Genomic DNA, 14,384 nt, shown 5'->3' on the forward strand with positions numbered 1-14,384 from the left:
AAAAGACCAAATGTAATACATACAATTTAGAAGCAGAGTTATAATGAAAATGCAAATTAATTCAAAGGTCCATAGTGAGATCATTCAGCCATCTGGTCACTAATGAAGTTCTTAATTGTTATAGTATCAGCACCCCAGTCAGAAGACAAGATGGAGAAAAAATCTGCCACCTTTTAATATTTAATATCTGCTGTCTTATAATATTTTTAAAATTGTAATTAAATTTCAAGAAATAGTTTCCAGCTCTGAAACATTTTTTAATACCATGGAGCACAGCAAACCTTGTAAATACAAAACTTAGAATTTTTTTGAATAATTATTTCCCATGCTGTGTAATGAACAAAAAACTTAAATACTATATTCATAATTCAGCATACAAAATATGTAGCAATAGGGATTCTGTAAAGAATAACATTAATTCATCCAAGACATATTTATTAGCATCCATACTGTGCCAGAAACTGTTCCAGGTATTGGACAGATAGAGCAATAACCAAAGCAGACAAGATTCCCTGCCTTCATGGTGTCTGCATTCTACCCCAGGAGACACAAAGTAAAGCAAATAAATAAAATACATAGTACATCAAATCAGTTAAAAGTTATAAAAATAAAAGCAGAGAAGAGTGATGTGACATGTGGCTGAGGGGTGGGGAATGAGAGTGGAAAGTTTAGATTCTGTGTTGAGGAAAGACCCCACTGAGAAACTGACTTGTGTGAAGACCTAAAGGAAGTGAGGCGATGAGCCTCACACACATCTTAGGGAAAGACCGCCTATGAGTAGAGACAGTGATTGAGAAAGTCCCCGAGGCAGGGTTCAGTCTGGCGTGAGTAAGAAACAGCAAGGTGGACAGTACTGCCATTGAAGAGTGAAGGAGGGCACGATACCAGAGATGAGGTTTGAAATGGGGAAGGCAGAAGTACGCGTTAGGGGCACAAGGAGGACTTGGCCTTTACTCTGAGGAAGATGAGGCCTTTGAAGAACTTTGAGCACAGGTGACATGGCAGGATCTCACCGAGTTTTAACAGGATTACTCTGGCTGTCCTGGGGAGTCATAAATGGAGCAAAGTAAGGAATGGGGACCCAAGTTCAGAGCTACACCAAGGAGAGAGGTGACGGGGATTTGTCCAGGACGATGGCATCAGTTGTTGTTCAGCTGATAACTTGTTTCTGACTCTTTGACACCCATGAATAGCAGCACACTGGGTTTTCCTCTCTTTCATGTCGCCCAGAGTTTGCTCAAACACATGTCCATTGAGTTGGTAATGCTATCCAACCATTTCATCCTCTGTCACCCCTCTTCTCTTCCTGCCCTCAATCTTTCCCAGCATCAGGGTTTTTTTCCAATGAGTCAGCTCTTCACATCAGGTAGCCAAAGTTTTGGAGTTCCAGCTTTGCATTAGTCCTTCCAGTGAATACTCAGGGTGGATTTCCTTTAGGATTGACTGGTTTAATCTCCTTGCATTCCAAGGGACTCTCAAGAATCTTGCACCACAATTCAAAAGCACCAATTCTTCAGCACTCAGCCTTCTTTATGATCCAACTCTCACATCCATACATAACTACTGGAAAAACCAAAGCTTTGACTATACAGACCTTTGTCAGCAAAGTGATGGCAGCAGAGCTGGTGAGAAGTGATCACTTTCTCAGGTACAATTTTTCATTTAATGAGGACTTCAAATACTCAGGACATTTTGCTTTACTCTGTAATCCTTGTCATATACAAAAGTGAAAGTGAAGCCGGTCAGTTGTGTCCGACTCTTTGCGACCCCATGGACTATAGCCTACCAGGCTCTTCTGTCCATGGGATTTTCCAGCAAGAATACTGGAGTGGGTTGCCATCTCCTCCAGGAGATCTTCCCAACCCAGGGATTGAACCCGGGTCTCCTGCATAGTAGGCAGACACTTTACCATCTGAGCCACCAGGGAAGTCTGTTTCAAAAGAACCAATACATGTGACACTTAGTAAAGTGACCCAAGAGCCCTTCAATATCCAGTCTTTTTCTCCTAGCTGCTTCTGCTAATCTCTTAATCTGTCATGCTTTTTCTGTCCCTTCCTCTTTCCCTGTCCTACCCTTGAACTCTGTTTACAATGGTTAAATTTTTGTATTAACTTGACTGGACCAGACGATGCCCAGGTATTTTAGTCAAGCATTATTTTTGATGTGTCTGTAGAGTATTTCTGGAAGAGATTAGTACTTGGATTACTGGACTGAGGAAGTAGATTGACCTCCCCAATGTAGGTGGGCACCATCCAAGCCACTGAGTACTCAAAGGAATAAAAAAGAGAATGCAAGTGAATTCTCTCTCTGCATGACTGTTGAGCTGAGACAATGGTTTCCTGCTCTTGGACTGATAATTTACACTCTTGGTACTCAGGCCTACAGACTCAAACTAGAATTTACATTACCAGATTTTTGGGGTCTCCAGCTTCAATGTGGGATTTCTCAGTTTCAATAATTTCATGAGTCAATTTCTTATTAAAAAATCCCATTTAATATTCTTACCTATTTATCTATCTCCTATTTGTTGTATTTCTCTATAGAACCCTGACTATTAATACACTACTCAGCCCCATGTATCAAGACGCATTATGGAAGTGATTCTTCTTATATTACAGCTTTCTTATTTTTACCAACTAAAAAGAAATTAATTCCTCTTTGCTTCAGCCACAGTGTCTTTCTACATCTCTCATTTCTCTCTTTGGCATTGTACCACAGTACAATCCTTATCACAACCATTAGACTACCAACTTTGTACCTTCCAGTTTCCCAAACAGTGTTGTGAATGTTTCTTGAAATTACTTCATACCCAACGGGCATTTGTTTTTAATTAGACCTAGCCAAAAATGAAGGCCAATTCCTTATATACTTGGCATTGCCATGGTTGTTAGGGATACTGGTATCAATTGTATTAAATTAGCTCTGTGATTTTTTTCCCTAAAGAGAGCCAAATTATCAGCATCTTAAAATTTTGAACTGTGGTGTTGGAGAAGACTCTTGAGCGTCCCTTGGACTGCAAGGAGATCCAACCAGTCCATTCTGAAGGAGATCAGTCCTGGGTGTTCTTTGGAAGGAATGATGCTAAAGCTGAAACTCCAGTACTTTGGCCACCTCATGGAAAGAGCTGACTCACTGGAAAAGACTCTGATGCTGCGAGGGATTCAGGACAGGAGGAGAAGGAGATGACAGAGGATGAGATGGCTGGATGGCATCACTGACTCGATGGACCAGGGTCTGAGTGAACTCTGGGAGTTTTGGTGATGGACAGGGAGGCCTGGTGTGCTGCAATTCATGGGGTGGCAAAGAGTCAGACACGACTGAACAACTGAACTGAACTGGACTAAAATGGCAGGTAAAAAGAAGACTAAAGAGAGAAGAATAAAGTGATGTAGTCATGGATACCAACTAGGTAATACAATAGGGTCTCTAGACAAGAGCAGAGTGTAAGATCTGGACTAGACACATAGGAGCAAAAATTGGAAAGGACCTTGTGTATAGGACTTCATACCAGAAAAATCAAATAAAATTCAAAACTCATGAAGGGAGAATTACAACAAATAGAATTAAAATGATTCTAAAGATATAAGATGATGATATAAACCTGCAAAAAAGAAAAAAGGATCTATCATACAGAGTCCATCAGGAGAAGCTCATTTACTCTTCAAACAACTATAGGAATAACAAACCAGCTATAAAAATGGAAACTATAGATGCCTTTCCCAAAATAGAAATATAATCCCAGTCATGAATAAGTAGAAGTCAAGGTCAAGAAAATATCAGTATGACATATTTTGGAGGTAGTCACTAAAGTCTTGGGAAAAGTTCATTGTTATTAGTTCAATCTAAAATGAACCTCTTAAAGAGAAGTCAAAGAAATGAGTCAATACACAGGATCAGATTGTCAAACTAGATTCATATGACTCAGGTTTTACTCAATATCAAATTTTACTAAATAATTGTAAGAATATTAGGCATTCAGGAGGCTCAGATGAAGCAGAGTGAGTTCCAGGACATTAAGAGTGATTCCCTAGGTCCCTTCTTCCCACATGAAGAAACATACGGGAGACGTGCACCTCTAGCCTAGGATAACAGATAAAGTCTGAAAGGGTGGCTCTTAGATTCCTCAGGTAGCAGGCCATGTTTAAATTATGAAATGTCTCGATTTAATACTCAGTAGCTTTCTGTACCCTAGGTGACATTCTCCAAAGAGCCATGTCATTTTTCCTGGATTTCATTTATTGTATGTAATCCTTAAAGATATACCTCTATGGTCATTTAAAAAATAAGGTCTAGTATACTGTATTGGTGTTTTGTTTTGTTTTTGTTTTGTTTTGTTTTTTTAATTTTTAAATTTTATTTATTTTTATTATTTATTTTTTTTATTATTTTTTTTAATTTTAGTTTTTATTTTTAAATTTTAAAATCTTTAATTCTTACATGCATTCCCAAACATGAACCCCCTCCACCTCCCTCCCCCATAACATCTTTCTGGGTCATCCCCATGCACCAGCCCCAAGCATGCTGCATCCTGCGTCAGACATAGACTGGCGATTCAATTCACATGATAGTATACATGTTAGAATGTCATTCTCCCTCTCCTCTGAGTCCAAAAGTCCGTTATACATCTGTGTCTCTTTCGTTGTCTTCCTAAATTCCATATATATGTGTTAGTATACTGTATTGGTGTTTTTCTTTCTGGCTTACTTCACTCTGTATAATTGGCTCCAGTTTCACCCACCGTATTAGAACTGATTCAAATGTATTCTTTTCAATGGCTGAGTAATACTCCATTGTGTATATGTACCACAGCTTTCTTATCCATTCAACTACAGCTTTCTTATCCACTCATCTGCTGATGGACATCTAGGTTGCTTGTCCTGGCTAATATAAACAGTGCTGCGATGAACATTGGGGTACACATGTCTCTTTCAATTCTCATTTCCTCAGTGTGTATGCCCAGCAGTGGGATTGCTGGGTCATAAGGCAGTTTAATTTCCAGTTTTTTAAGGAATCTCCACACTGGTCTCCATAGTGGCTGTACTAGTTTGCATTCCCACCAACAGTGTAAGAGGGTTCCCTTTTCTCCACACCTTCTCCAGCATTTATTGCTTGTAGACTTTTGGATTACAGCCATTCTGACTGGTGTGAAATGGTACCTCATTGTGGTTTTGATTTGCATTTCTCTGATAATGAGTGATGTAGAGCATCCTTTCATGTGTTGCCATCTGTATGTCTTTGGAGAAATGTCTATTTAGTTCTTTGGCCCATTTTTTGATTGGGTCATTTATTTTTCTGGAATTGAGCTGCAGGAATTGCTTGTGTAATTTTGAGATTAGTTGTTTGTCAGTTGCTTTATTTGCTATTATTTTCTCCCGTTCAGAAGGCTGTCTTTTCGCCTTGCTTATAGTTTCCTTTGTTGTGCAGAAGCTTTTAATTTTAATTAGATCCCATTTGTTTATTTTTGCTTTTATTTCCAGTATTCTGGGAGGTGGGTCATAGAGGATCCTGCTGTAATTTATGTCGGAGAGTGTTTTGCCTATGTTCTCCTCTAGGAGTTTTATAGTTTCTGGTCTTACCTTTAGATCTTTAATCTACCAATAGAGTATACTAACATATATATATGGAATTTAGAAAGATGGTAACAATAACCCTGTATGTGAGACAGCAAAAGAGACACAGATGTATAGAACAGTCTTTTGGACTCTGTGGGAGAGGGCGAGGGTGGGATGATTTGGGAGAATGGCATTGAAACATGTATAATATCATATAAGAAATGAATCACCAGTCTAGGTTCAATGCAGGATACAGGATGCTTGGGGCTGGTGCACTGGGATGACCCAGAGAGATGGTATGGGGAGGGAGGTGGTGGGGGTGGGGAGTCCAGGATAGGGAACACATGTACACCCATGGCAGATTCATGTTGATGTATGGCAAAACCAATACAGTATTGTAAAGTAAAATAAAGTAAAAAAAACAAAGTAATTAATTAAAAAAAAGAAGGTCTATACCTCCTAGCAAAATAACATTAGTCTATTTTCTCAGAGGTCCATTTGGCAAGGAAACCAGAATGGATCATCTGCCTTCTCTTCCCATTTGGTGAAGGAAGAGAATGAATCCCATGGATCCTGGCCAACTGCTTTAGCATCTTCCTCCCAGGAAGTATAAGACATTGTTTCTCATGACAATGCAGTGCTTTTTGCAAGAAAATACAAAGTGAGTTTTGGAAAGGGGAGTGAGGTGTATAGTGAAAGAATTAAAGTAAATAAGTGTTTATAAAATCTGTGAGTCTACAATTTAAAGAAAAGAATGTGAGAATGGTATTGGGAAGAAAGATAAACGATAATTCTATAGAAGATACTTTCCATAGTGTGGGGGGAAACACAGGCTACTGTGTTTAAAAATACAAATAATGTGAAATGTTCTCCCATTATTGGTAGCGACAATGATTCCCAAGCTGGCAATTTGCCATTAGCCATGAACTAGATCACCTCCCTTCATAAACAACTTACATATGTTGAAAAAATAAAAACCACATGTGACAGACTATTACAATGAGATCCTTCCTGCTTCCTGCAGCTGAATAAGAAGATAATAGATGCTTTATCCCTGGGTGAGTCCTACACATCATGACCTAGAACCCATTAGACAATGCGAGATAATGGGACCCCAACAGAAGACACTTTGAGGAGTGTTCTACCCCCAAAACCCAAGGGTCATAAGAAAAGCTGTAGCAAAGCTGCAGTCTGAGGGAAATGTAGCCTGCATCCCAGGAAGCTGCAAGGGGATGTTCTCAGAGTGTCTAAGAAAACCCTGAATGTGTTCCCAGAAAAGGGCAACTTAAAAATCTGGAGGCTCACAGAGGATCAACGATCTTAGGTAATAGCTTTCCTGTCCTCCTGCTCCTTCCCCTCTCTCTTCCTTCTACCTGCAAATTTCTCCCATTAGCTGCCTGAGAGAAAACAGAAACTCTATCACAATATGGAAATAGAGAGGAAAGATCAATTTTCCTGTATTTAGGTTCTGCCTGTCAGTCTCAAAACTTTGATTATTATCTGAGACAGGACTGTCTTAATTACTGAATTGAGATGTGATGTGTGTGTGGGTGCATGTGTGCACACGTGTGTGTGTGGGGGTGTGTGTGTGTGTGTGATTTATATTACCTAAGAATAACCAGAAAATATATTATCCAGTTGTCAAGGTGGGGGTAATACCCACTGATCAGATTTAAAGAGACTGTGAGGGACAAAATAAAATTGCTTTGCAGTTTTACCATGTGAAAACTGCTTGTTCAATGTATTGGTCACATTTACCTACTTAGTTTAATCTTAATATCCCCACAGAAAACATAATTAGCCTAAAGTAACTTAACTGGAAAAAAAATGAAAAGCAAACAAACAAACAAACAGATTCTAAAGCAAAAGCATATGATTTAAGCTACTGTTTCCATTCATTAAAATAATGAATCAATAATTGGCATGTAATCATAAAGTGCACATTTGTTATTTTACAAACTGAGGAAATGCATAGAAGGAAAACAAAAGAAAAATAACTGCATTCTATTTTGCAGCTAATAACCACTATAATAGCACTTTGGATTGCATCTTTTCAAACACTTCATAGATGAAAACCTCTGAATATTTTTTGTACTAAAAATGTATCATTTCCATACTAATAAATATAACATTTTAAATTTTTGTAACTCTTTAAAAATTTATTTTTAACTGGAGGATAATTGCTTTACAAGACTGTGTTGGTTTCTGCCACAATCAACATGAATCCTCCATAGGTATAGGTATGCCCCATCCTTCCTGAACCGCTCTCCCACATTCCACCCCCTGCCACCCTTCTAGGTTATCACAGAGCATCAGGGTGAGCTCTGCATCATGCAGCAAATCCCCGCTGGCTATCTATTCTACATGTGTTACTGTGCATGTTTCCATGTTATTCCCTGACTTTGTCCCGCCCCCTTCTCCACCCACTCTATCTGCAAGTCTGTTCTCTATATCTGTATCTCTAGTCCTGCTGGAAAATAGGTTCATCAATACCATTTTTCTAGTTTCCATATATATGTTAATTTATGATATTTGTTTTTTCTCTTTCTGACTTACTTCACTCTGTATAACAGGCTGAAGGGTCATCTACCTCACTAGAACTGACTCAAATTTGTTCCTTTTTATGGTTGAGTAATATTCCATTTTGAGGGGCTCCAAAATCACTGCAGATGGTGACTGCAGCCATGAAATTAAAAGATGCTTACTCCCTGGAGGAAAAGTTATCACAACCTAGATAGCATATTGAAAAGCAAAGACATTACTTTGACAACAAAGGTCCGTCTAGTCAAGGCTATGGTTTTTTCATTGGTCATGTATGGATGTGAGAGTTGGACTGTGAAGAAAACTGAGTGCCAAAAAATTGATGCTTTTGAACTGTGGTGTTCTTTGGAAGGTATGATGCTAAAGCTGAAAATCCAGTACTTTGGCCACCTCATGTGAAGAGTTGACTCATTGGAAAAGACTCTGATGCTGGGAGGGATTGGGGTCAGGAGGAGAAGGGACGACCCAGGATGAGATGGCTGGATGGCATCACTGACTCAATGGACCTGAGTCTGAGTGAACTCTGGGAGATGGTGATAGACAGGGAGGCCTGGCGTGCTGTGATTCATGGGGTCACAAAGAGTTGGACACGACTGAGCAACTGAACTGAACTGAATATTCCATTTTGCATATGTACCACACTTCTTTATCCATTAATCTGTCAATGGACATCTAGGTTGCTTCCAGGTCCTGCCTATTGTAAATAGTGCTGCAATGAACATTGGAGTGCATGGCCTTCAAGAATTCTGGTTTTCTCAGGATATATGTCTAGTAGTGAAAGAATTCCAGAAAAATATCTATTCCTGCTTTATTGACTATGCCAAAACCTTTGACTATGGGATCAATACAAACAGTGGAAAATTCTTAAAGAATTGGGAATACCAGACAAGCTGACCTGCCTCTTGAGAAATCTGTACGCAGGTCAGGAAGCAACAGTTAGAACTGGACATGGAACAACAGACTGGTTCCAAATAAGGAAAGGAGTACATCAAGGCTGTATATTGTCACCCTGGTTATTTAATTTATATGCAGAGTACATCATGAGAAACAGTGGGCTGGATGAAACACAAGCTGGAATCAAGATTGCCAGGAGAAATATCAATAACCTCAGATATGCAGGTGATACCACCCTTATGGTAGAAAGCAAAGAAGAACTAAAGAGCCTCTTGATGAAAGTGAAAGAGGAGAATGAAAAAGTTGGCTTAAAGCTCAGTATTCAGAAAACTAAGGTCATGGCATCTGGTCCCATCACTTCATGGCAAATAGATGGGGAAACAGTGGAAACTTTGGCTGACTTTATTAGGCTCGGAAATCACTGCAGATGGCGATTGCAGTCATGAAATTAAAAGACACTCTTTGGAAGAAAAGTTATGACCAATCTAGACAGCATTTTAAAAAGCATGGACATTACTTTGCTAACAAAGGTGCTTTTAGTCAAAGCTATGGTTTGTCCAGTGGTCACGTATGGATGTGAGAGTTGGACTATAAAGAAAGCTGAGCACCGAAGAATTGATGCTTTTGAACTGTGGTATTGGAGAAGACTTTTGAGAGTCCCTTGGACTGCAAGGAGATTCAACCAGTCTATCCTAAAGGAAATCAGTCCTGAATGTTCATTGGAAGGACTGATGCTGAAGCTGAAACTCCAATACTTTGGCCACCTGATGCAAAGAACTGGCTCATTTGAAAAGACCCTGATGCTGGGAAAGATTGAAAGTGGGAGGAGAAGGGGACAACAGAGGATGAGATCATTGGATGGCATCAGCGACTCAATGCACATGAGTTTGAGTAAACTCCAGAAGTTGGTGATGGACAGGGAGGCCTGGTGGGCTGCGGTTCATGAGGTAGCAAAGAATTGGACACGACTGAGCAACTGAACTGAACTGAACTGGTGCCCAGTAGTGGGATTGCTGGATCATATGGTGATTTTATTCATAGTTTTTTAAGGAATCTTCATACTGTTCTCCATAGTGGCTGTATCAATGTACAATCCCACTGACAGTGTAGGAGGGGTCCCTTTTCTTCACATTCTCTCCAGCATTTATCTTTTGTAGATTTTTTGATGATGGCCGTTTTGACTGGGGTGAGGTGATACCTCACTGTAGTTGTGATTTGCATTTCACTAATAATAAGCAATATTGAGCATTGTTTCATGTGTCTATTAGCTATCTTTATGTCTTCTTTGCAAAAATGTCTGTTTAGATCTTCTGCCCATTTTTGTTTGGGCTGTTTGTTTTTCTGATATAGAGTTGCATGTTGTTTTTGTCATTCAGTCTCTCAGTTCTGTCTGACTCTTTGTGACCTCCATGGACTGCATCATGCCAGGCTTCCCTGTCCTTTACCATCTCCTAGAGTTTGCTCAAACTCATGTCCATTGAATTGGTGATATTATCCAACCATTTTGTCCTCTGTTGTCCCCTTCTCCTCCTTCCTTCAATCTTTCCCAGCATCAGGGTCTTTCCTAATGAGTTGGTTCTTCCCATCAGGTGGGCAAAGTATTGGAGCTTCAGCTTCAGCATCTGTCCTTCCAATGAGTATTCAGGACTGATTTCCTTTAAGATTGACTGATTTGATCTCCCTGTTGCCCAAGGGATTCTCAAGAGTCTTCTCCAACACCACAATTCAAATTCATCAATTCATCAGTACTCAGCCTTCTTTATGATCCAACTCTCACATCCTTATATGACTACTAGAAAAACAATAGCTTTGACTAGATGGACTTTGTCAGCAAAGTAATGTCTATGCCTTTTAATATGCTGTCTAGGGTTGTCATAGCTTTTCTTCCAAGGAGCAAATGTCTTTTAATTTCATGTCTGCAGTCACCATCGGCAGTGACTTTGGAGACCAAGAAAATAAATTCTGTCACTGTTTCCATTGTTTCTCCATGTACTTGGCATGAAGTGATGGGACCAGATGCCATGATCTTAGTTTTCCGAATGTTGAGCTTCAAGCCAGCTTTTTCACTCCCCTCTTTCACCTTCATCAAGACGCTCTACAGAGAATTACAGTTCCTCTTCACTTTGTGCCATAAGGGTATTTTCATCAGCATATCTGAGCTTATTGATATTTCTCCCTGCAATCTTGATTCTAGCTTATGCTTCATCCAGCCCAGCATTTCACATAACATACTCTGCATATAAGTTAAATATGCAGGGTGACAATATACAGCTTTGATGTGCTCCTTTCCCAATTTGGAACCATGTTGTTCCATGTCCAGTTCTAACTATTACTTCTTGAGCTGCATACAGATTTCTCAGGAGGCAGGTCAGGTGGTCTGGTATTCCCATCTATTGAAGAATTTTCCACTTTGTTGTGATCCACACAATCAAAGGCTTTGGCATTTTAAATAAAGCAGAAGTAGATGCTTTTCTGGAATTCCCTTGTTTTTTGATGTTCCAGTGGATGTTGGCAATTTGATCTCTGGTTCCTTTACCTTTTCTAAATCCAGCTTGAACATCTGGAATTTCACGGTTCATGTACTGTTGAAGCCTGGCTTGGAAAATTTTGAGCATTACTTTGCTAGTGTGTGAGATGAGTGCAATTGTGTGATAGTTTGAACATTCTCTGGCATTGCCCTTCTTTGGGACAGAAATGAAAACTGACCTTTTCCAGTCCTGTGGTCATTGCTGACTTTTGCAAAAAAAAAATAAAAATAATTAAAAAAATAAAAGTTTACTGGAAAAATCTTTTCATAAGTGAGATCTTTTAGTTTTTTTATACTTTAAGTGTTGTAAATGTTTTCCCATTTGTCATTTGCCCTTTAATTTTCCTGATTATTTTTTTCTTTTATTACAGAAAAGTTAAAATGCTTATTTAATCAAACCTAGAAAGATTTTTCTCCACACCCTCTCCAGCATTTATTGCTTGCAGATTTTTGGATCGCAGCCATTCTGACTGGTGTGAAGTGGTACCTCATTGTGGTTTTGATTTGCATTTCTCTAATAATGAGTGATGTTGAGCATCTTTTCATGTGTTTGTTAGCCATCCGTATGTCTTCTTTGGAGAAATGTCTATTTAGTTCTTTGGCCCATTTTTTGATTGGGTCGTTTATTTTTCTGGAGTTGAGCTGCATAAGTTGCTTGTATATTTTTGAGATTAGTTGTTTGTCAGTTGCTTCATTTGCTATTATTTTCTCCCATTCAGAAGGCTGTCTTTTCACCTTGCTTATATTTTCCTTTGTTGTGCAGAAGCTTTTAATTTTAATTAGATCCCATTTGTTTATTTTTGCTTTTATTTCCAGAATTCTGGGAGCAATAAATGCTGGAGAGGGTGTGGAGAAAAGGGAACCCTCCTACACTGTTGGTGGGAATGCAAACTAGTACAGCCACTATGGAGAACAGTGTGGAGATTCCTTAAAAAATTGCAAATAGAACTACCTTATGACCCAGCAATCCCACTGCTGGACATACACACCAAGGAAACCAGAATTGAAAGAGACACATGTACCCCAATGTTCATCGCAGCACTGTTTATAATAGCCAGGACATGGAAACAACCTAGATGTCCATCAGCAGATGAATGGATAAGAAAGCTGTGGTACATATACACAATGGAGTATTACTCAGCCATTAAAAAGAATTCATTTGAATCAGTTCTGATGAGATGGATGAAACTGGAGCCGATTATACAGAGTGAAGTAAGCCAGAAAGAAAAACACCAATACAGTATACTAACACATATATATGGAATTTAGGAAGATGGCAATGACGACCCTGTATGCAAGACAGGGAAAGAGACACAGATGTGTATAATGGACTTTTGGACTCAGAGGGAGAGGGAGAGGGTGGGATGATTTGGGAGAATGACATTCTAACATATATACTATCATGTGAATTGAATCGCCAGTCTATGTCTGATGCAGGATGCAGCATGCTTGGGGCTGGTGCATGGGGATGACCCAGAAAGATGTTATGGGGAGGGAGGTGGGAGGGGGGTTCATGTTTGGGAATGCAAGTAAGAATTAAAGATTTTAAAATTTAAAAAATAAAAAACTAAAATAAATAAATAAATAAATAAATAAAATAAATTAAAAAAAAAAAAAGAAAGATTTTTCTTTGGGAGCTCTGATATCAGTGATAAATAAAATCCACCTGCTTAAAATATTATATTGATAATTATGTAATTTTATTCTAGTACATTTCTGATTTCACTTCATTAAATATTTCAGTTTAGTCTGTCTGAAATTTATCTCAAGGAAAGATGTTTTATACATAAAAAATTCCAACTTTGCATACATAATTATATTGTTAAACTCCAATCAGCCAGAGACTAGTGCAGGAACAAGCTAATAGTTCAACAGAATCAGATTTACTGACCTAGTGAGATGAGACACTCCAGAGGAACCATGGATTGCTACCTTTTATCACAGAGAGGGGAGGAAATGTCTTTTGTAAGCTTTATATTCTCACATGAGTATTATGAAGAGGAGATAAGGGGCTCTGGGGTCAGTTATGAATTGCTTACTATTTCTGAGGTGGGACTGGAGAAGCTGGGTTAATTTGGACTGGGTGCTGTCACCAGACAAGGATGGCTTAGCAATTGTGTATCCCCAGTAACAGATGAGTGCAGCAAAGTGGTCCAGGGGCATCATTAGTACAAAAGTGATAGTTACACAGAGTATTGTTTTGACATTTTTCAGTTGCTGTATCACCTCAGAAGAAACAGTGGTTCCTGTCAACTTTGGAATAGGTTTTCCCTGTGTCTGTACCCAAACCCTGATGAAAAGCTGCTTTTCTCTTTCTGTACAAGACGATTTTCATTCTTTCAGCCCCAGAAAAGCTTTTAGTCTTTCTATAGTCAATATACATATTTGTATATGTATATATTTTATAATAATTTATTGGTCATTCTTTAACACACTAATATGAAATGCATTATTAATCATATTTTTATATATATTTGAACACTTCTTTTTATTTTATCCTAATAACCTTTCTGATCATAGTGGTTCCAGAATTCTGATTTTAAGAGACACAATATTCTCTTCCTCATTCTAATGTCTGATTCTTTTCATTTTTTTATCTTGAATTTTAAGTTTAATATTAATATTGCAAAATGTGCTTATTAGTTAGTGTTAACTTCAACTATGAGTATGAGAAACCCCAAATGACTCTTGTTTAACTATTCTGGAAGGTTAGTGGTCTAGGACAGGGTGCTTCCTGTGTCAGGGAACAGGTGCCTCCTGTCTTTGTTACTCAATTGTGAGTAGACTGAAGTTATGGTCCTGGATAGGTACAACCATGTTCCCAGGTGCAGGATAGGGAGAGAAATGAAGGCTGAGGAAGGGATAAAGAT

General features: G+C 38.7%; 1 non-coding gene across 1 annotated transcript; it reads right to left on the reverse strand.

Moving 5' to 3' along the window:
- Positions 1-1,855: 1,855 nt before the first annotated feature.
- On the reverse strand, positions 1,856-1,927 carry TRNAS-ACU (transfer RNA serine (anticodon ACU)). Its single transcript has one exon. It is a non-coding gene; the product is annotated as a tRNA-Ser (tRNA).
- Between the last annotated feature and the right edge of the window lie 12,457 nt (positions 1,928-14,384).

The sequence above is a fragment of the Ovis aries genome, chromosome 2, assembly GCF_016772045.2.
Source record: "Ovis aries strain OAR_USU_Benz2616 breed Rambouillet chromosome 2, ARS-UI_Ramb_v3.0, whole genome shotgun sequence".
Taxonomy (NCBI): Eukaryota; Metazoa; Chordata; class Mammalia; order Artiodactyla; family Bovidae; genus Ovis; species Ovis aries.